Source organism: Paroedura picta, chromosome 1 (genome assembly GCF_049243985.1).
Source record: "Paroedura picta isolate Pp20150507F chromosome 1, Ppicta_v3.0, whole genome shotgun sequence".
Lineage (NCBI taxonomy): Eukaryota > Metazoa > Chordata > Lepidosauria > Squamata > Gekkonidae > Paroedura > Paroedura picta.
Genome location: NC_135369.1, coordinates 166,899,899 through 166,921,506, shown reverse-complemented (window position 1 = coordinate 166,921,506; position 21,608 = coordinate 166,899,899). Strand labels below are relative to the sequence as shown.

Below are 21,608 nucleotides of genomic sequence, written 5' to 3'. Positions count from 1 at the left end.
TACCACTCTGCGCCACAAGAGGCTCTTTTAACTTTAAGTTAACTTCCATTAACTTTAACTTTAAGTTAACTTTAAGTTAACTTCCATTAAAGCTTTCTTTTCACAGAAGTTTTGTTGTGAGTTCTTTTAGCACTTGACAACGCCCTCTAGCGTTTTCATGGCAGACTCAATACAGGGTGGATTGCCAGTGCCTTCCCCAGTCATTACCGTTTACCCCCCAGCAAGCTGAGTACTCATTTTACCAACCTCGGAAGGATGGAAGGCTGAGTCAACCTTGAGCCAGCTGCTGGGACTGAACTCCCAGCCTCATGGGCAGAGCTTCAGACAGCATTTCTGCTGCCTTACCACCTGCGCCACAAGAGGCTCTTTGATTTGATCTAGAACCTACTTATTTGTCTGTTTTTGTAGTCCACCAAAACCACTATTTAACACTACCTTTCAAATGAATCTACTTTCCCTCTATCAGCTTTCTTCATTGTCCCACTTTCATACCCAGTATAATACAGGAGTAACGAAGGACGGTCTAAGTCCCACCGAATAAAAAGATAAGGAAAACCACAAAAAGGACAATATTTACAAATAATATTTTATTATATTGCCATTGGATAGGCTTTTTTCTCTCTGTTTTTGTTTCCACTTTCAGATCCATGCAGAGTAATGGAAGAACGTTATGGCATAGATAAACTCCATCTGTGATCCCAGCAGCACAACCCTACACTTAAGAATCTTTTCTAGCTCCTCGTGGCTGTTCTTCCCAGTCCCAGATACAGTATGTTCACTGAAGTTGGCACTAAACATTATCGGCAATGTGGTAACTTTTGTTCCTGAAGTAAGCAGTTAACCACACATTCCTGGAAGCAGTAGCACAGGGAAGAAATATTCTGTGCCCAGCAGAATCCAGACTTGATTTCCAGGCTGCAGCTGGGGTAAAAACAGAGGCAAGTCCTGCCATTTTCAGAAGAAGAATGTGAGATAGTAGCATTATGACATCTAGATAATGCGGGCTTTCTCAACCAGGGTGTAAACTGCACGGAGCTTTTATTCCAGCCCCAGATCGATTCAGTCCCTGCCCTCTACACAGAATGCGATTTCCGTTTGGATTTGGGGCAATTTAAAATTTCCTTCTGCAGCAAGAAGGATTGATCCGGAGTGACCCTACCTTAATTGTGCAATATCTTAGAGTGCTTTTGATCCTGAATGTATTATAAAATCACATTGTTTTGAATCGGGGCTCTCTTCCGTGGTAGAGGACCCATGATTGGCCACAGGTGGTCATGTGATGAATTTGCCTTAAGGAGAAGCCCCTAATTTCTCTCAACTTCTGTCGGTCCTGGATTTTTCCTCCCTCCTCTGCCTTTTTCGATCTTCTCCCCCACCCCTCCAAGAAAAGAAAGAGGCTCCCTGCCTGGCTCCTCTCCCCCCCCCTTCAAGAAAAGAAAGAAAGAGGCTTGGCTCCCCCCCCCCTTCTGAGCCTCCCTAACCATGTGCAGAAGACTTTCCTGTTTCAATGGGGAGAGGAAGATCTGAGTTCAAAGCGATCTGAATTCAACAGGATTGACAATGGAATAAACAAAGTAAGTGCAGACTCTGCCCAGGGCTTCATGAATCCCTGGGGTTTCCTGGGAGGGTTTCTCTGATTGGGTGGGAGTTAATTAATTTTTAATTAAATTAGGTGACATGATCTAATTTTAATTACATTAGGTGCTGTGGCCTAATATGTTGACCTGCCCCCCCTCCCAAAATGGCCAATGATGGGCCTGGAGTGGGTGGGAAGGGAAGGGACCTCAGTCAATAAAAAATCTTTGCTGGCCTAGTGATGTCACTTCCAGTGGGAGTGTCTGGGTGATGTCACATCTGGTTACCTGTGACTTACATGGGCATGGCAGGAAGGTGTCTTGCTGACATCACTTCTGTGGATTCTCGACACCTGTAGAATATTTCAGGTGTTTCTCAAGGGTAAAAGGGTTGAGAAAGGCTGAGACAAAGTAACAGCCATATTTTTGACAGCAACTTTTAATACTCTGGACAGTTATTGTTTGTCTTGGAAGAATTCTCTGAACAGCAAACCACATACAAATAAGAACTGAGGAGCCATAGCTATTATGTGGAGAGAAACACATTAGAAAAGGAAATAAAAGAAGCGGTTCTAGCAAGTGGAACATCAATCACTTGCTGACTGTATGATTTGATAGACAATTCAGGAACTTCCACTTGCTTGGATGTACTTTCCTGGAACCACTTAAGGCTCCCAAAGGAAGACACGGAAGTCTGCCAACATGTAAATATATGTGGAATGAGCTCTGTTTTTCACAGGGCGGCTGGTGCTGAGACAGGAGGATGCTGTCGAAAGGCAGGTGCGAACGCAAGAGTAGTTTCATGTGAAATGCCGTTAACAGGTTGAGAACGTATTGTAAACACATCGTCCAGCGCAAGTCTGCTACATTGCTGGTGTCTGACAGCTTCATGAGGAAAAGAGATCCCCTCCCATGCTCCTCTCAAGGGCTCTTTGAAACTTATTATTCAAACTCCTCACTATTTGCTATTGTCTGTGGAATTACGAGAGCCGACACAGTCAGCTGGGATAATGAAGGGGCCAGCTTTATCTTCATTTCTCACGTGGGATCTGCAGTGCACACAGGCCAAAAACCCATCCCAGAGCTAACTGCAATGCAGGCAAATTGGTGGAGTGCAGATGAATTAGACCTTCTCTATTTTGGGCATCCCTGATCTTATGGGCGAAGCCACCCTGGCTCTGAGAACCCGAGCTGTCACGTGGTTTTGGTTCATGGTCCTCCTTGCCAATCCTTTCTTTTTTTTTAGTGCTTGAGGGAGGTGTGCCATGTCCATTCCCCCTAGTGGCAAGGTCTATGGGTCCAAAATGAGCGATTGGGATATGAGTGTCCTGCATAGTGCAGGGGGTTGGACTAGATGACCCAGGAGGTCCCTTCCAACTCTATTATTCTATGATTCTATGAGTCCCAACCCAGACCATACTTCTGGTCTCAGGGTTAACCTTTCATCCCCTAAACTGATGCCTCAGAATGCTCATGAATCACATACCATTGAAGCATCATATTCCTGCACTACTTCTGCCACCGGGGGTGGGGTGGGGATCAGCTTGCTGCTTAGTCTGTCGCGCTTACCTGTTTCATCTGCCAAGAACACCCACTTGCAAATCCATCAAGAAGATGTCATAGTCCTCATCTGAATAGCTGACTCCATTGGCCCTGCACAGATGTGGAAGACAATGCCAGATGTTTAGGTGGATAATATGCATGCTTCCAATGGCTACAATCCCATGTTGTGCCTCACCATGCACTTTAGCCCTTGCCCTTTCTACGTCTCCTGGATGTTTTGCACTCTTCTAGACATGCAGCTGAAGCATATCTGACCATATGAGTCAGCACAAGAGTCCTCCTGTACTCAAAGAACTACTAGGCCTTGCAAAACAATGGACTTTCCTGTACATTTCCCCATGTTAAACAAGTGCCGGCAGAGGTCTTGGTGGGCCCAGCAGAGTGGAGGCAATTGCTAATAACAATAAACATTAAATAATTCATAAACTTTTCATTTCCTTCCTTTATTGAAAATATTTAATTGATTGCAAAATTTGCTTAAGGAACTGAAAAATTTTCAGTCTGTATGTTCTTCAGTTCAGTTCAATGTCCGTACATCAAAAACAGTAGTATGTTACAATCAAACATTGGTTGGCAAAGAACTTACAGAGGGAGTCTCAATTACTGCGTCTATGTCAACTTTTTTTACCATTGAGAAACCCCAGAAGAGAAATATTCTTCAGGCTTTGAGAAACCCCAAAAGTGGGATCTCCAGGTCCTAGCTGGAGGCTAGCATCCATGTCATTGTTCAGGGATGCCAGCCTCCAGGTAGGACATGGAGAACCCCCAGAATGAAAGCTCCACTCCAGACTGCAAAGATCAGTTCCCCTGGATGAAAGAGCTGCTTGGGAAGGGGATAGGGGTTGTGTAGCAGTCCCCACTACATATACACAGAAAGAACACAGGAGACAAAAGCATTACTCCCTTCTCCCATTGCAAACTTTATGAAATACACAATCACCTCTCCATGTAGGAAATGCTTGATTGTCTCCCTCCTTGGATAGCTCTGAGAAGCCATTGGCCAGAAGGTCCAAATTTAAAGGAAAAGAATCCCATAACAGTCAATGAGCAAGTAAAAAAAGTCTTACACCATCCTCCTGCAACAGCTTCTTCTGCCTCTGCTCTAGCTACATCTCTTTAAGGTAATGGTAATTTGTACAGCTTGGTGTAGTAGTTAAGAGCAGATGCTGTTATTCCCTGATCCTCCACATACTGGGCTAGTCACAGTCCTGTTAGAAACTGTTCTCACAGAGCAATTTCTCTCAGAGCTCTGTCAGCCTCACCAACCTCACAGGGTGTCTTCTATGCCCCCATCTACAATTTACTCATCTTCCATGCCATGAGTCTCAAATTTGCATTGTTGTGATGGTCTTGGGAAGATTGCAGCGAGACCGAGGTGGTATCCATACGGAAAAGGAAAGTCTACATCTTCCCAGTCCCACCCACAGCATTATTTCCCCTGCTTCAATTGCCTGTGATGGTTACTCCCAAAGCAATCCTCCTCAGACTACAATTCGCAAACCTCACATGACTTACTCATGAGTAAATATTCCCAGGCAGAGGCTTTTCCTGACTGCCCTAGGTCCCAGGGGGTTGGCAGGAGTCCATTTTTGGGTCTCCCACAGCCCCCCTGCAGAAGGTGTGCAGAGGCTCTCCTAAGAGACCACTCACTGTGCCCCCCCCCCCATGTCTTCTGAGTCAAAACAGGCCAGGAAGGTAGGACAACTTACTGGCAGCATTGCATGCTCTGAGGCTGGCTTCTCTTCCACCCAACAAACTTCTGAAATTGGCAGGAAGTTGGAGGCAGAAAGCGACCACTTATTAGCTTTCCATGGCTGTGAGCTTCCTCTTCATTTGGGCTAACTACCAGGATGGGCTATTTCTAATTTAGAGCCATGACTTACTTATGAGTAAACATTCACAACATAGAGGCTTTTTCTGGTGACACTGGCTCTCAGAGGGCCACCAGGGGGACCACGTCTGGACCTTCTGCAGCCCCCCCCCTTCAGAATGTAAGCAGAAGCGTCCCCCGGAGGCAGGTCACCTCCTTATTAGCACTTCCTGGCTGAGGATTCTCTCCTGATTGGGGCCAAATTACCTGGGTGGGCCATTCCTGGCTGAAGGCCATCTACTAATTGGGGAATATTTCCAGGGGAGGGGCAATCAGAGAGAATGAATCATCTGCATGCAATTTAAGCTGATTGGACCTAATTGTGAGAGTGCAATTTGAGCTGATTGGCCCTCCTAGGCAGAGTGCTCTGTTTCTATTGGTGGCACACACCCAGGGAGGGCCAATCAGGTAGGAAGTGAGTTGTCAGTTTGAATTTTATAAGGCTTACTAATGATTACAGACACTCTGAACACATAGGAAATGATTATATATTATAGGGTAAAGATTGTGTTAAATACATCTACTTGGGCCAAGTCACACAGAAATTAATGCAATTTCTCTTAAACCTATTTGGGTTTCAGATTATTTTGGCTTGCTGATTATAGGATAAAAACAAATCTACATGCTCAAATTTTGCTAGTTCTTGTGCATGTGTGGTTGTGCAACATAATCTTAAACAGGTCAGTTCAAAACTGAAGTCGACTCAAGGCAGCTTACTCTCAGGACTGTACCACCAGTTTTAGAATGTTTCATGTCTAGTGAAGTTAAGGATCATATCTCTGTGTTTATGGAAAAATAATCAATATGTTCCATATGGTTATTTAATGAGCGCAATGCATTTTCTCCACCCATACTCATTCCTGCATAGAGAATGCAAAGTGTAACTAAGACCCTCTGACAAAGATACAAAGAGGAAGCTCATCGGATGATATTATGCCCAAATAGGCCTGGCGGGTAAATAATGGAGATACAATACAGCCTTTCAAAAGCAACATATTTGGGGTTAATGCAATGTGCCCTCTTTTCCAAGCGTGTCTGTATTAATCTTTATGATGGAATATGTTCTTAAGTACAGTGAGCTTGAGTCATAATGTAGCACTGAAGATTACTGAAAACGGCAGACAAATCAAATGACTTCTTCCTGGAGAAACCAGAAGACTTTGCCCTTGTTTTTAAAGCCGCCTAGTCACGCAAACAACAACACGGTCTGCCTTTTGTCTTGGTCCAGGTGTGTATTTCAATGTCATTGATTGACATTGGCGGATGATTGGCGGAAGACGAGGGTGAAAATGGCTGTCTTTAAGGACATCTGTTTCTGGGGAAACAATGAAAGTAAAAGTGAGAATGGATAGGCTGATTCCAGGGTGGAATTTAGGGCAGGCCTGGGGGAACTCAGCCTAGCCTGTTATTTCAAACCTTGGGCCTTTGGCACTTTTGTAGACTCAAGACACCTTTATTGGCATAACAAACATCCAAATCAGAGAAATGTCAAAAGCTAAGCCACTTTTGTAGAAAAATCTGTCATGTCTCTTTAGGGCTCTCATCTCCAGATAAACTCGTCTATAGATCTGGCCATGTTGGGAATTAGTTACATCGATCACCAGGAAGGACCTTCAAGGACTTGCTGTGGACATCTCATTCCTCCCTCCACTGTTTCTCTTTGACCATTTATGCACTGGAGGTTTCATGTTGGGCTGCAGGCTGGAGTTTTCGTCATGGCAGGTTGCCCCACCTCTTCCTGCACCCACACGGGGGAGCATTTGGGCTGGTGCACCTCATCCGCCCCCGATCTGTGCTCCTGCACGGGAGGTGGGGCAGTGAAGTTCCCAGTGCATAAACGGTCTTTCTGAAGCACTCGTGATTCACTGTCTCATTCCCATTCACCAGTCAACTTATGATCTGTCCCCCATCTTCAGTTTTCCCTCATTTGCTTCCCGTGCCTGGTTGCCTGGTTCAGGAGAACTGTGACCCAGTGGAATGGACAATTGTATGGTGGGAAGCCTTCACTATCTTCCCTCCACTTGATTACCCTTGGATATACTGATTTACAAATGTTATAGTCAGCCTTTCTGCCCCATGAATACTGCCAATACATGATAGATAAAACATACATAGAGCAATATTATATGATTTGCATGCAGGGCTGCTTGTGTATATCAATAGAACACCCCAAAATTATGGTGTATGCAATCACATTAAGATTGCTCAGCATTTTAAATTGCAGAGAGTATTTTGTATGCACTCTGCCTTCTGATCGAGCTATAAGACAGGAAGAGAGAAAGATGATGACTAAACAAACTGAAACCTGCAGCAAAGTGTGTGTGTGTGTGTGTGTGTGTGTGTCTATGTGCGAGCACAGTGCTCTGTGCAAAAGTCCATTGGATCCAGGAATACAATGGGCACTAGCCCATATACCTACTCTGTGACCTTCCTGGGTTCTGGCCCTCTTCCCCCCTCTGTTCCATGCTCAATCTTGAGATTCAGTGTGGAGAAGTGGTAAAGTGGTTAAAGAGTAGCAGACTCTAATCTCAAGAGCTGGGTTTGATTCCTGACTCCTCCATATGCAGCCAGCTGGGTTGCCAGCTTCCAGATGGGGGCCTGGAAACATTCAGGAAGATGAATGAGAGAGAAAGAAAGAGGGGAGGGAAGGAAGTCATAAAATCTCCTGGAGAAAACAGCTGCTTTGGAGGGGCACTGGCCCTCCTATTCTCATACAGCAGTGTCTCCACAGGTCCCCACCTTCCCATCAAACCCCACATCTTCCAAAGGCCAAGCCAGGAAGGCTGTAGGAGAGGTAGGCTGCCACCTACCTCCCCCAACATATTTTCCAAAGGTTGAGCCAGGCAGGGAAGGATGCAGGGAGACTGCCTCCTCCCTGCCCCTTCCTCCACATCTCCAAAAGGACAGGCTGGATGGGGAAGGTCATGGGGCGCTGCCTCTTTTGGACCCAACCCCAATCTCACAGGCTGCTTGGGGAAGGCTATAGAGAATGGGCTGCTTTCTTACCCCTGATCTCCCAAAGGCCAGGCCCAGCAAGGAGGACTGCAGTGGGGCTATCTCTTTCCCACTCCACATATCTCCCAAAGGACAGGCTGGACAGATAAGGCAGTGGGGTTGGGCTGCCTCCTTCCATCCCCCCATAACTCCCAAGGGCCAGGCTGCATCCCCCAGCCCCTGTGAGGAGTGGGAGGCTAGGGGAAAGCAAAGAGCACTTCTATGGTCTGCTGCAGGGCCATGGGGCCTTGTGAGTCCTGTTATGGAGAACTCCTTGGAGGAAAAGACTTGCCAGGAGCTCCCAGCTTAATCCAAGCCTCAGCTGTATGACAGCTTAGCTCAGCCACATGTTCAACAGGCAAAGAGCTCTGATCAGCTGGAGAGAATGGAGCTACAGACAAACCAGGGCTTAGATTCCAGAGTTGTTGCAGGATCTCATCATTCTACTCAGCCTCCAGCTGCAGCTCTCTGCCTTGTCAGCCTGCCTGGCTCACCTGAGCCAATTAAGCAATGCTAGCCATGTGCTAGAAGAAAGCTCCAGTCTAAAAGGCACCACACCCCATTAAAAGGTCCTGTTACCAGTTGTGTTTTTATGGTACCTTGTTAGCAAGACACTTGCTGACTTCAGAAAACTGAGTCATCACAGAGTGAGAACTGAGAAGTGCTGACAGCCTATATTAACTTGAGCTTGGAGGCCTGGACTGTGGAACTGTTGATGCCCTTGGACTGCCTGAATGAACCCTTGACTCACTGGACTGAATTAAGACATTCATTGCATTTTGTCTGTCCCTTGGCATCCAGTATTTGAAATACTGGTTCTCTCTGCCTTCCTGGCAGCTTGTCTGTGCTTTCAGTAGAAATCTGAAACCTGAGACCAAGACAGGATGCAAAGGAAGCAGCTGGCTTCCCTCCCTTGTCTGGGTGAGATGGAGTGCAGAAAGAGGCTGAGAATGGGGCAACTTACCAGCAGCAAGACCTTTCAGAGGGGACAGTACCTCTTCCACCCAGCAAGCAGCACAAAGAAAAAGAAGAGAACAGAAAAGCCCTGTGATTGGCCCACATTGGAAGAGTGCTCTTTCCCTATTGGTAGCACACCCCCAGGGAGGGCTAGTCAGGCAGAGAGTGAGTTGTCTGCATGCAACTTGAACCTGATAGGCCCTCACTGTCAGAGTGCTCTCTCTCTATTGGCAGCACATGTCCAGGGAGGGCCAATCAGGTAAGGAGTGAGTTGTCTGTATGCAATTTGAAGTGATTGGCCCTTATTGGCCATGCATGTAATTTGAACTGATTGCCCCTCATTGGCAGAGTGCTCTCAACCTATTGGTGGCACACTCCCAGGGAAGGCCAATCAGGTAGGGATTGAGTTGTCTGCATGCTACTTCAACTTTGTAATATTAAGTGGTAAAGGCAGAACACTGGTGGATTCTTATGCACTGATTCCATTTTGAAATATAATTGATAATTTCAAATTCTAAAATCAAGGAATTTTAGAAGAAATGTTGAGGAACATCTCTAATATGAATGATGATGGGCTGATCCAGGAGTCCCCAGCTTAGCATCCATGGGCCCCGTGGTACCTGTTGATACCCTTCCTAGCTCTGAAGAAGCATTTTTAAGAAAGTAGGTGAGGCCATATGGGGGTTATGCTCAGCAAGGCTTCTTACTGGTCACTGGAGATCTGATTGGCTGTGCAGGTTTTGTTTCTGCAGCCACTGCTAACACAACATAAGGATCCTTGCCATGTGAGTCAAGGTAAGCATTGTGTACTGTACAAAAGAAGACATTTTAAAGCAATATGTTCATTTTCAAAGGCATTATGGTTACACATGAGTTTCAACCTGAAATTTTGTAGAATTACTATTAGAGTTATGTGTTATTCCCTGACATTTTGTAGTTGGCATCACCTCTTGCAGCAGCCATTTTGTAGTTGTGTCCACCACCCTGTAACAGAATTGTGAGGGTGCTTGTTGCCCTTAAAAAGGTGTGGGGCCCTGGTCTGTTACACATATAACACAGATATATTGCTTGGTGGATGCTGGCCCAACTAGGGAACTGAGGGAAGAGACAAAGTCACCTTCTTATATTCCGCTTTTTAAATGGAACATAAGAGGCTTTTGAAAGTTCAAAATAAACAAAATGTTTCATTTAATTCAGAGGAGAAAAGGTCAGGACAGACAGTCAATTGGAATCTGGTGTAGGATGTATGACAAGGGACCAAGCCCTATGAAGATAGGTTGAGGGACTTGGGAATGTTCAGCCTGGAGAAAAGGAGGTTGAGAGGGGACATGATAGCCCTCGTTAAGTATTTGAAAGGTTGTCATTTGGAGGAGGGCAGGATGCTGTTCCCATTGGCTGCATTGGAAAGGACACGTAGTGATGGGTTTAAACCAGTGGTCCCCAACCTGCGGGCTGCGGCCCAGTGCCGGGCCGCGGCTCCCTCTCCCCGCCCCCCCCGCAGTAAAAAACTTCCCAGGCCGCAAGCTTGCGGCCCGGGAAGCTTCTTACTGCGGGAGGGCGGGAAGAGGGAATCAGGGCCGGGCCACGCCCGCGCATCAGGCCGCGCCCGCACGGGCTGCGCCCGCACGGGCCGCGCATGCGCGAATGCGCCACGCGCAGCCGAAATCAGTTTATTTCGGCCGCGCATGGCGCATTCGCGCGTGCGCAGCTCGATTAGCGGGCACGGCCCGTTGCGTAGTTCAGCAGTTGAATAGGCTGCCTAAGGAGGTGGTGAGCTCCCCCTCACTGGCAATCTTCAAGCAAAGGTTGGATACACACTTTTCTTGGATGCTTTAGGATGCTTAGGGCTGATCCTGCGTTGAGCAGGGGGTTGGACTAGATGGCCTGTATGGCCCCTTCCAACTCTATCATTCTATCACATGACTATACTATAAAACTGAGGTAACTTTGTATTCACACAAACACCAGATAATGTGTTGTTTTCAAGTAAATGTTTCTGCTATTCAACAAGGTCTTTAAAACTTTGAGGAGAGAGGCTTTCTTTTCAGTTTCCGCTTAAATGCTCTTGCATAGGCTTCTGAGTTTCACTAACACGTAAAGTTTAGAAGGCCGTAATATATAAACAAGTTCCCCAAATCCTTCTATATACAAAGATCCGGAATCACTTCTCTTTTCTAGAAGCTATTTACCTTCTTAACTGGGCAGGGATCACTTCTCTTTATTTGAAGCTATTCCCCCCTTTCTTGGCTTGACTGAGAATCCTTGATTCACTTACTCTTAGCCTCCTCATCAATCCACAGTCAATACTTAATGTATCCTCTTCAACTGTGAGTTCCCAAATATTGTTCCTTAACATTCTCAACAGAATTCTATTCGAACAACCTGTCGCCCAAAGGTTCTCAGGTTTTGTTAGGCATTAACCCTTGATAGTCCATCACAGCTGTATACTAGACAATTTCTGTGGATCTCAGGTTTTGATCACCCTTTTAACTGGTTTTGTCACTTCCAGAAAGCTGAAACTTTGGAAATGGCAACAGTTGGAGAATTTGGGAGCTTTGCATTTTTTACAAGTAGATCCAACTAGCCTGTCCAATAGCTCTCCAGTTATGTCAAAACCTACACAAAATATACACAAACTGCCCTGTGCTTCAGGCTAATAACCTATCCTTACCCCTCTAGTAGTGCTTTATCAGCCTTCGGCATTTATTGTAATTTCCCTAGGGAGTTCGCAGGCATTTTGAGAGCACTATAAAATTCACTTCAAGTTCCCATTCCTTGAGTCACTTTGGCACTCATCACCAAAACCAAGGAGCAAAGAACAGATCATTAGGGGTGAATTCCAGAGCAAATAATGGGGATGCAGTGGCTGGAGTCAATTCTAGTTATAGTACCACAGGGTTAAACAGACATTATCTGAAATGTCAGCCTGTGAGTGTTCCCACCTGGAAAATGTTAATCCTTTTCAAAAGTGTTCTGCAGTAATTTTCATAAGTACTCTTCAAACAATAAAAGTAAAATTACCATATCATTATGGAGCGCATATATAGGCCACGATCCTAGATTAGGCATGTGCGTAGCACATCCTGCCTTACCTTGCTTTTTTTTTTCAACCACTACCAAAATAGCTCTTTGAGCCATGTGAATTGTGCTCCATCTTTTTTTATTCCTGCTATAGAGATACGTTTTAAAGGCCTCCTGATACGCTTGTATTAAAGCAAGTGACTGGCTGAAAGACCAACAAGGATACAAACTCTTCCTAGCAGGAATACATATCACCTAGCTGGCGCATGAGCATGGTGTAGATCAGACACGCATTTGTCTCTCAAATATTCTATTTTTTAAAGATATAAAACAGTGGTCCCCAACCTGCAGGCCGCGGCCCGGTGCCGGGCCACGAAGGCCATGGCGCCGGGCCGCGGCTCCCTCTCCCCGCCCTCCCCGCTTCTTACTGTGGCAGGGCGGGGAGAGGGAATCGGGGCCGGGCCGTGCCCGTGCGGGCGCCGCCCGATGTGTGGGCGCGGCTCGCAGGCGCGGCCCGAGGCGGGGGCGCCACCCGATGCGAGGGAGCGGCCCGATGTGCGGGCGCGGCCCGATGCGGGGGTGCGGCCCGATGCGAGGGCACGGCCCGATGTGCGGGCGTGGTTCGCGGGCGCGGCCCGATGCGGGGGCGCGGCCCGCGGGCGCGGCCCGATGCATGGGCGTGGCCCGCGCACGGGCCGCGGGCCGCGCCCCAATGCCCTACCAGTCCCCAACCTCAGAAAGGTTGGGGACCACTGATATAAAAAAAGCATACCGACAATCTGATAGTTAAAATCAGCGATGAGAATGGAAATAGTCAATACATTCAAACAATGACTTCTGCTTAATTGCAGGGCAGATATAATAAAATTCCTTTAGATCAACATCTCTGTCCATGTACTTCCAATCACACTAGACATTTCCCTCACTACCTCGTTTCACAAGTCAATCTTTATTTTACGATCATTTAGACCAGGGGTAGTCTAACTGCGGCCCTCCAGATGTCCATGGACCTCCTGGGGATTGTAGTCCATGGACATCTGGAGGGCCGCAGTTTGACTACCCCTGATTTAGACCAACATTTTTGATGCCCTACTATACAACAGCAGTTTGTAAAAAGGGAACGTAATGCATTAAAAAGGTTAAAAATGCATCAACAATAATGCTACCTCTTTTACTGCCTACTATATAATACTATCCGCAACAGGCTATATCAGGTCATCCCGCATTCTGTCGAAACAGTAGAGGATTGTATTTGTTTTTTACTAGCAGATACAGATTCACATATAACATTTAAGGTCACCTCCTTTATGTTATTATCGATCAAGTTAATGAATCGTTTTGTACATGCCAATCTTTAAAGCAGAAATGCTTGCATTTATTATAATTAACCTAACTCTGTAGTTTATAATTGTTTTTTAAATAGTTTTTTTAAGTTAATACTTTTATTGCTTTTTAAAGTTATCTTAAAGCTGCAGCTATAACAACAAAATAAATGACTACTGGCTCTATGAAATCCTCAACTGCTGTGAACACTAAGATAGGAGATGTCCAAGCTAGCCTGATTTTGGCCATGGTGCAGAGACAGGCAACAACCAATCACCTTTAAACATTTCTTGCCTTGAAAACCCTACAGGATCACCATAAGTCAGCTGTCACTTAATGGCAAAAGAATAACAGATTGCATATTGGCAGTCTCACTGGCAGTCTTCAAGCAAAGGTTGGATACACACTTTTCTTGGATGCTTTAGGATGCTTAGGGCTGATCCTGCATTGAGCAGGGGGTTGGACTAGATGGCCTGTATGGCCCCTTCCAACTCTATGATTCTATGATTCTATGATTGGGGTCTTGAAATACATTCACATGAGGGTTTTCTCCCTCCTTTTTTTTTTTTTTTTTTTTTTTTGCTTATTAGCCTGTCATTTATTCTAGGTTCTAAAATTCTATCCATATAAGTTCTCCTTCAGATAACACCTTTTTAACTCTGTCGTGTTATAACCAAAATTGATCCTGCCTCCCAGGAGATCACAGTTGTATATATGGCTCTCCCTAATTTAACTGCGAGCCTTGATTTGGATGGCTCAGATCCAGTGTGGTGTAGTGGTGAAGAGCGGTGTCTTCTAATCTGGTGAGCTGGGTTTGATTCCCTGCTCCTCCACATGCAGCCAGCTGGGTGGCCTTGGGCTTGTTGCAGCCCTGATAGTGCTGCTCTGACCAAGCAGTCCTGTCAGAGTTCTTTCAGCCCCGCCTTCCTCACAGGTTGTCTGTTGTGGGGCAAGGCAGGAAGGCAATTGTAAGCCACTTTGTAGCTCCTTTTGGTAGATAAAAGTAGGGTATAAAACCCAACTTTTCTTCTTTTTCATCTTAGCAAGTAAGCAGTATGGCCCTGATTAGTGCTTGGGGTGGAAACTATCAAGGAATTCCAGGGTTGCTAGACAGAGGCCGGCAATGGCAAGCCTCTTCTGTTCATCTCTTGCCTTGATAAGCCTACAAGGTTGAGATACCTGAGCTGTGACATGGTGGTATTTTCCATCCCTAATTTTATCTTGAAGTAGCTGAGGCCGAAGGAGTGTGCTGGAATGGCTTACAGCATTTACAATACAGTGAATGCAGAATTCCAGAGAAAAGCTAGAAGAGATAAGAATGCCTTCTTAAATGAACAGTGCAAACAAATAGAAGAAAACAATAGAATGGGGAGGACCAGAGATCTTTTCAAGAAAATTGGAGATATGAAGAGAACGTTTCATGCAAAGTTGGGTATGATAAGGGACCAAAATGGTAGGGACCTCACAGAAGCAGAAGAGATTAAACAAAGGGGGCAAAATTATACAGAACAACTATACAAGAGCGAGCTTAACATCCCTGATGACCACAGTGGGGTAGTTACTGACCTGGAGCCAGACATCCTGGAATGTGAAGTCAAATGGGCCTTAGGAAGTCTGAGCAACAATAAAGCTAGTGGTGGTGACAGCATTCCAGTTGAACTATTCAAAATCTTAAAGGACGATGCAGTAAAAGTGCTACACTCAGGGCCATTTCGCACGGCTTCAAAGTAGCAGAATGGTTGCTATTTGGAAACGCTACTAATTTGACATAACCCACGACGTCGTAGACAATCTGCAACAATCCTGAAACCAATCAGCAAAAAGCGCTTCGTTGTGGCGCTTTCAGGGGAATCCAGAAAAGTGGATTCACCCTCCGGATAGCGATACACTCCTGCAACCAATCTGCAACAGTAGCGCTAAAGATCTGTGCGTTACCATTGTTGCTGGTTCTTCAAAGTCCCTCCCCCTGGCTCTCTCCTCCAAACTTCCAGCGAAGCGATCGCCATTTTTTTTTCTCCGAGCGAGCGGGGATAAACGCACCGGCGAGCCTCTTTCTGTTTAGAGGCTTCCCTGGCTTCAGTCCTTCACCTTTAGTCACTAAGCACAAACAACTGAAAAGCCCGTTTGCTGAAATAAAGTCCCTTTATTTTTTACAAATAAATTCAGCCGAAAATCGTGCCCGTGAGAGGGGGGGGGGATTTTTTTTTTTATCACTCGAGGCAGCGTGCAAACGATCATACAATCAAACGACAGCTCACATTAGGCAGCTGGATGGGTCTCTCCATAGCAACGAATCTACCTAGATTCATTGCTATGGGTCGTTTTTTTTTTTAAAAAAACCTTTCTTAAAGGGAAAGGGGCTGTTTGAGAGCATGCTAACGGCTGCCCATTGGCTGCTTGACGGCCAGGGGCGGGACGAGCTTGGCAATAGCGCTTCCTTTCTAGCGATTTCTGCCGAGACCGGAAGCCTGTGGGAAACGCTAAAAAACGCAACTGATTCCACTACAAAGGCAGGTATGCATAGCGACGAATTCCACTATTTTAAATGGCGATTTTTCATTCCGCAAACAATTTGCAACAAAGATCCCTGTGCGAAAAGGCCCTCAATATGCCAGCAAATTTGGAAAACTCAACAATGGCCACAGGATTGGAAAAGGTCAGTTTACATTCCAATCCCAAAGAAGGGCAATGCCAAAGAATGTTCAAACTACCGCACCATTGCACTAATTTCTCATGCTAGCAAAGTTATGCTCAAAATCCTACAAGCTAGGCTCCAGCAATATGTGGACCGAGAACTTCCAGAAGTACAGGCAGGATTTCGAAGAGGCAGAGGAACTAGAGATCAAATTGCCAACATACGCTGGATCATGGAGAAAGCTAGGGAGTACCAGAAGAACGTCTACTTCTGCTTCATTGACTATGCTAAAGCCTTTGATTGTGTGGAGCACAACAAATTGTGGCAAGTTCTTAAAGAGATGGGAATATCAGAGCATCTTATTTGTCTCTTGAGAAATTTATATGCAGGTCAAGAAGCAACAGTGAGAACTGAACATGGAATCACTGACTGGTTCAAAATTGAGAAAGGAGTTCGGCAAGGCTGTATACTGTCACCTTGCCTATTTAACTTGTATGCAGAGCACATCATGAGAAATGCGGGATTATAGGAGTCACAAATTGGGATCAAGATTGCAGGGAGAAATATCAACAACCTCAGATATGCAGATGATACCACTCTAATGGCAGAAAGTGAAGAGGAACTAAAGAGCCTGTTGATGCGGGTGAAGGAGGAGAGTGCAAAAGCTGGCTTGAAACTCAACATCAAGAAAACAAAGATCATGGCATCCGGCCCTCTCAATTCCTGGCAAATAGATGGGGAAGAAATGGAGATAGTGACAGATTTTATTTTCCTGGGCTCCAAGATCACTGCAGATGGGGATTGCAGCAAAGAAATTAAAAGACGCTTGCTCCTGGGGAGGAAAGCTATGGCAAATCTAGACAGCATCCTAAAAAGCAGAGACATCACCCTGCCAACAAAAGTGCGTTTAGTCAAGGCTATGGTCTTCCCAGTTGCAATGTATGGCTGCGAAAGTTGGACCATAAGGAAGGCCGAGCGTCAAAGAATTGAGGCTTTTGAACTCTGGTGCTGGAGAAGACTCTTGCGAATCCCTTGGACTGCAAGGCGAACAAACCGGTCAGTCCTAGAGGAGATCAACCCTGACTGCTCTTTAGAAGGCCAGATCCTGAAGATGAAACTCAAATACTTTGGCCACCTCATGAGAAGGAAGGACTCCCTGGAGAAGAGCCTAATGCTGGGAGCAATTGAGGGCAAAAGAAGAAGGGGACGACAGAGAATGAGGTGGCTGGATGGAGTCACTGAAGCAGTAGGTGCAAACTTAAATGGACTCCGGGGAATGGTTGAGGACAGGAAGGCCTGGAGGATCATTGTCCATGGGGTCGCGATGGGTCAGACATGACTTCGCACATAAAATCAACATCAAGTAAATAAAATTAAAATAAATTCAAGTCTAAAACTGTAGCATGATAAAACCAATTAAAACCAAAATGGCACAGAACTATCTTGCTCCACTTGCAAGTGCGGATTTCCACGCTGTCCTTGATATGGGGTAGAAGTGATCATTTGTGACACATAGACTTAACTTCCGGGCCATGTCAAGCAAAAAAGGTGTTTCCTGCTGTCTGCTCTTCATGACTGCCCTGAACGGTTCTTCCATTTGCACATGTTGTTGTGGGAACCATGAATTGGTCAAAATTTGTGATGAGCTTTAGTCCGTCAGCCAGTTTGTACCCATCTCTAGGTGTAACAGGGTTGCAGGTCCAGGTTAGGAAATGCCACGGGTTTTTATATTAGTGAATGGTTCTTTTGTAGTTAACGGTTTCCCTAGTAGTTGGAGAATGGGAAAACAAGATTTGCATATAATAGAACCTGGACCTATGGAGAAATATTTGGGAGTGAAGACTGAGCCATGGAAAGGGATTGTTAAGAGTAATTTAAATGAGAACATTAGAGAATGATTTGAAAAATATGGAGAAAGCACCGCTAAAACTAACACAAAAAGACTGAATTGGCTAATAGATGTGTCACACCTGGAATCTTATATGTATCAGATCATATAAAGATAGGAAAGACTTTCCTGAGCAGCACTGATGATGTGATTTCAGGGAAAGACAAGAAATGGCTACACCTGCCAGTCTGTGCTACAAAAAGGATATTGTATTCTTGTTCTAGAGTTGGTGGCTTCGGGACAGTCCATTTGGAGAAATCAGTTCTGAAAATGAGGCTCAAGAGATTTATAGAATTGCTCAAGTTTACGACGAGGTGGTTAGGGATGTATGCTAGTTAGGATTCATTAATGTTGTAGGTTTCTTCTTCTTATCCTTTAGCTGGTGACTGGTGGAGCAGATTGTCCACTCAGCCAATAAGTTGCTGGATATTTAGCCTTGTTTATATTTTCACTCTTGGAGATTTGTGGCAGTAGTTTTGGTCAACTGGATAGTCAATTGCTGCTTGGTGTATGTGCCTTTGCTGTACTTTGCTTGTTGTAGTCGCAGTTTTACCTTGGCTCATACAAGGCAGTGATCAGATCCACTGGCAGGTCCTCTCATGGCCCAGACATCTTTGAGTGATGAACAGAACCTGGAGTTGGCCAGGATATATTCCAGTATTGCTGATGGATTTCTCCATGTTAGTTGGTGTTTTGCAGGACATTGAATGTGGCTATTCCCAATGATAAAATTATTTGATGCGGCAAAAGACATGAGGTGCAGTCCATTGTCATTTATCTTCCCATGGCCAAATTTTCCTGTTATTTTCTTGTCAGTACCGATATGGGCATTGAAATCTCCAGCCAGAGTAGTCAGATCTATCTGTTGTAGGTTTAATCAGGTGGAATCATAGCAGAAACTCTTAATATTTGGGATAGTTTTGAACTGGAAGAGATGGACTCAAATGGAGTAGACAGAGCAGGGAAAGATTGAAAGCACTGTGCTTCCCTCCCACATTCTCTCCCCCTTCTGAGAGATGATTGGATGCTGGAGCAGCACTCCCATAGGCCCAGGTGCATGTCTGTTTCTTCCTTCAGGCTCAGGACAGCCTCCTGTCCATCACAGGCTGCTTTAGGACAGAGAATGGAAGAGAGCCATTTATTTATATATTTAAAGTATTTCACTGCCACTTTTTCTTATAAATATTCAAAGTCACTTAAATAAATAATCATAACAGCCACTGATGGGGCCTCGTTTAAAAATCAAGAGATGAATCATCAAACAACTTTTACAATAAAAAAGCCCTGTAACAAAAAATGAACCGCAGAAATTCAAAGGTTGGGAGAACATTTCGGATAGGGTTATCTGACGCTTGACAGATGTGAGAGAGCTGATTGCATATCCAAGCGCTGGGGGGAAGCATTCCAATGGTAGGACACTATCATTGCAAAATCCCTGTTTCCAGAATCAGCTTGGTGACACCAAGAAATCCCTTTCCCCAAAAAACTATTTTTGGAATCTGCTTTGGTATCAATTGTTTGAAAAGGGGAAAAAATGGCTATGCCCTTTGGCTTCGGTAAACCAGGTACAGTGCATTTATTTACAACCCACGCGGAGTCAAGAATAGGAAGATGAACAAAATTAATCTTTTACAGCAAAAGAAAAGACTGCAATCTATCTCGCTCTCCCCTACGGCTTTTAAAAATATAGCGATTCATACGCCTGCAGCTGAGGATAAACATTCATTCTGGCTTTTTATATCTACTCTTCTTTTGATGGATGGCAGGAGGAGAGGGCGGCAGAGGAAGTAGCAAGAAGGGAATAGAAGGAAAGGGGGAGAGAAGGGAGGAATGAGGTCAGGAATGAATGGGATTTCCCTCCCTTTCCCTGTGAATATCATGGATCTCTTGCTTATCCTTATCTTACTCCTTATCACTGTTCGATCTTAGCAACTGTTTGGATGAAGCAGTGCCCACATGGTTAGAGTCTGGCTCTGTCAATTCTGTTCCAGCGGGGTAGCTTTGTTAGTCCATGGTAGCAAAATAAGGCAGAAGTCTAGTGGCGTGTCAAAGATTAACACATGCGACACCAACTCTATGTGGTTCTAATTTTCAGTAGCTGACGTATGGCCTTAGAATGAACATTGTGACACCATAGTCCCTCCTCCTGACCCTGAAAATCATCTAAGTGACCTTTTTATTCTGTTCTGCCTTTCTACACGATCCAGGACCTCATCCGGCTGGCATTCTAAAACCCTTTTGTTTCTTAATTACTGTCCAGCCGTTTAATATGTATGCAGAAATCACTGACTTCCCCCTCCCCCTTTCTGTAGCTCTTTAGCACTGTCCTTTAGTTCAATTTTGAGGTGGGAAACAAAATACTGCATTGCAGCAAACCGAAGGTACCTATAACAGCCATAGAGCAGCATGCAGATAACTGTTTTAATTAGCCTTTTAGCAAAATTTTGAAACAATGACTGTCAAAATCCCACAGTATTCAGTCCAAGTGCAACTTCTACCTCTGTTTACTCTTTTCAGTGGTTCTATAAAGGCTCCCGCATAGATCTTTACTTCTTGAAAGTACAGATAATCACTTTACGTTGATAGACATATATAAAAAGGGGAAGAGGTGATTCGTAAAGGGGCTATACGTTATGGCAGCCTCTTAAGAGTTTGTCAACGGTCTTTTAAATCTTTCATTTGGCAAAAAACCATGCAGCGTTGCCTGTTTCACAAGAAGCCAAAGTTAAAAAGGCAGACCCACTGTCTCCTTGGAGCAGATTAGTGTTTCTTCTCATCTGTGTAGGGTTTAATGACCTGCCTATTATGATGAAATGCAAAGCCATCTGGTGAACAGTTACTTTATCTTATTGGACAAAGCAAACATGGAAAAGCAGTAGGATCCAAAACAAGATTGGTTAGGATGAAGATGTGTAAGACTATCCAAAAATAGCAGGAGAGATATGGGCCAGGGTTAGGGCAGGAGGCTGATGAGCCAGCTTGGTGTAGTGGTTCGGAGTGCAGAGTTCTAATCTGGTGAGCCGGGTTTGAATCTGCGCTCCCCCACATGCAACCAGCTGTGTGACCTTGGGTTTGCCACAGCACTGAGAAAACTGCTCTGACTGAGCCGGAACATCAGGGCTCTCTCAGCCTCACCCACCTCACAGGGTGTCTGTTGTGGGGAGAGGAATGGGAAGGCGACTGTAAGCCGCTTTGAGACTCCTTCGGGAAGTGAAAAGCGGCATAGAAGAACCAACTCTTCTCCTTCTCCTTCTCCTTCTCCTTCTCCTTCTCCTTCTCCTTCTCCTTCTCCTCCTCCTCCTCCTCCTCCTCCTCCTCTTCTTCTTCTGTAGCCCTAAATTTGGGGCTGTGAGGGCAACATAGCCGACATATCATACTTTGAATCCACTGATGCTCAGGTGGAAACATAACTGAATTTAGCACAGTTCTATCTGCATGGTATCTTGTGAAACATGCAGCACGTTCCTTCCCACATATTATAGTGCCAAGAAACTGGTTGCACAATAGGAAACTGAAGGGCAGTCTTTTTCAACCTTTTGACCATAGAGGAAATCCTGAAATATTTTTTGGGCTTCGAGGAACCCCAGAAGTGGCGCCAAGCCCCTTCAGATCCGTGACTCTGCATACCCTTTCTTCATTGTGCTCCTAAAGACACAGATTCATATCTTGGCCACGTGATTCATTGTTTCTTTTGCTTTACTACCATCAGGGAAGTGGACAGGGAAGTAAAATGGGAAAGGCTGTGTGATTCCTGGGAAGCTTTCATGTAACCTGAGGGTTCCC

At 45.2% G+C, this 21,608-nt stretch overlaps 1 long non-coding RNA gene across 2 annotated transcripts; it reads right to left on the bottom strand.

The window, feature by feature from the left end:
* Positions 1–619: 619 nt before the first annotated feature.
* On the bottom strand, positions 620–5,128 carry LOC143820191 (uncharacterized). Of its 2 annotated transcripts, none has more exons than XR_013225274.1 (3): positions 5,021–5,128; positions 3,144–3,227; positions 620–921 (listed from the first exon to the last, which is right to left on the bottom strand). It is a non-coding gene; the product is annotated as an uncharacterized LOC143820191 (long non-coding RNA). The 2 variants fall into 2 exon arrangements; XR_013225269.1 differs by having other exon boundaries at positions 4,847–5,121.
* Positions 5,129–21,608: the final 16,480 nt, after the last annotated feature.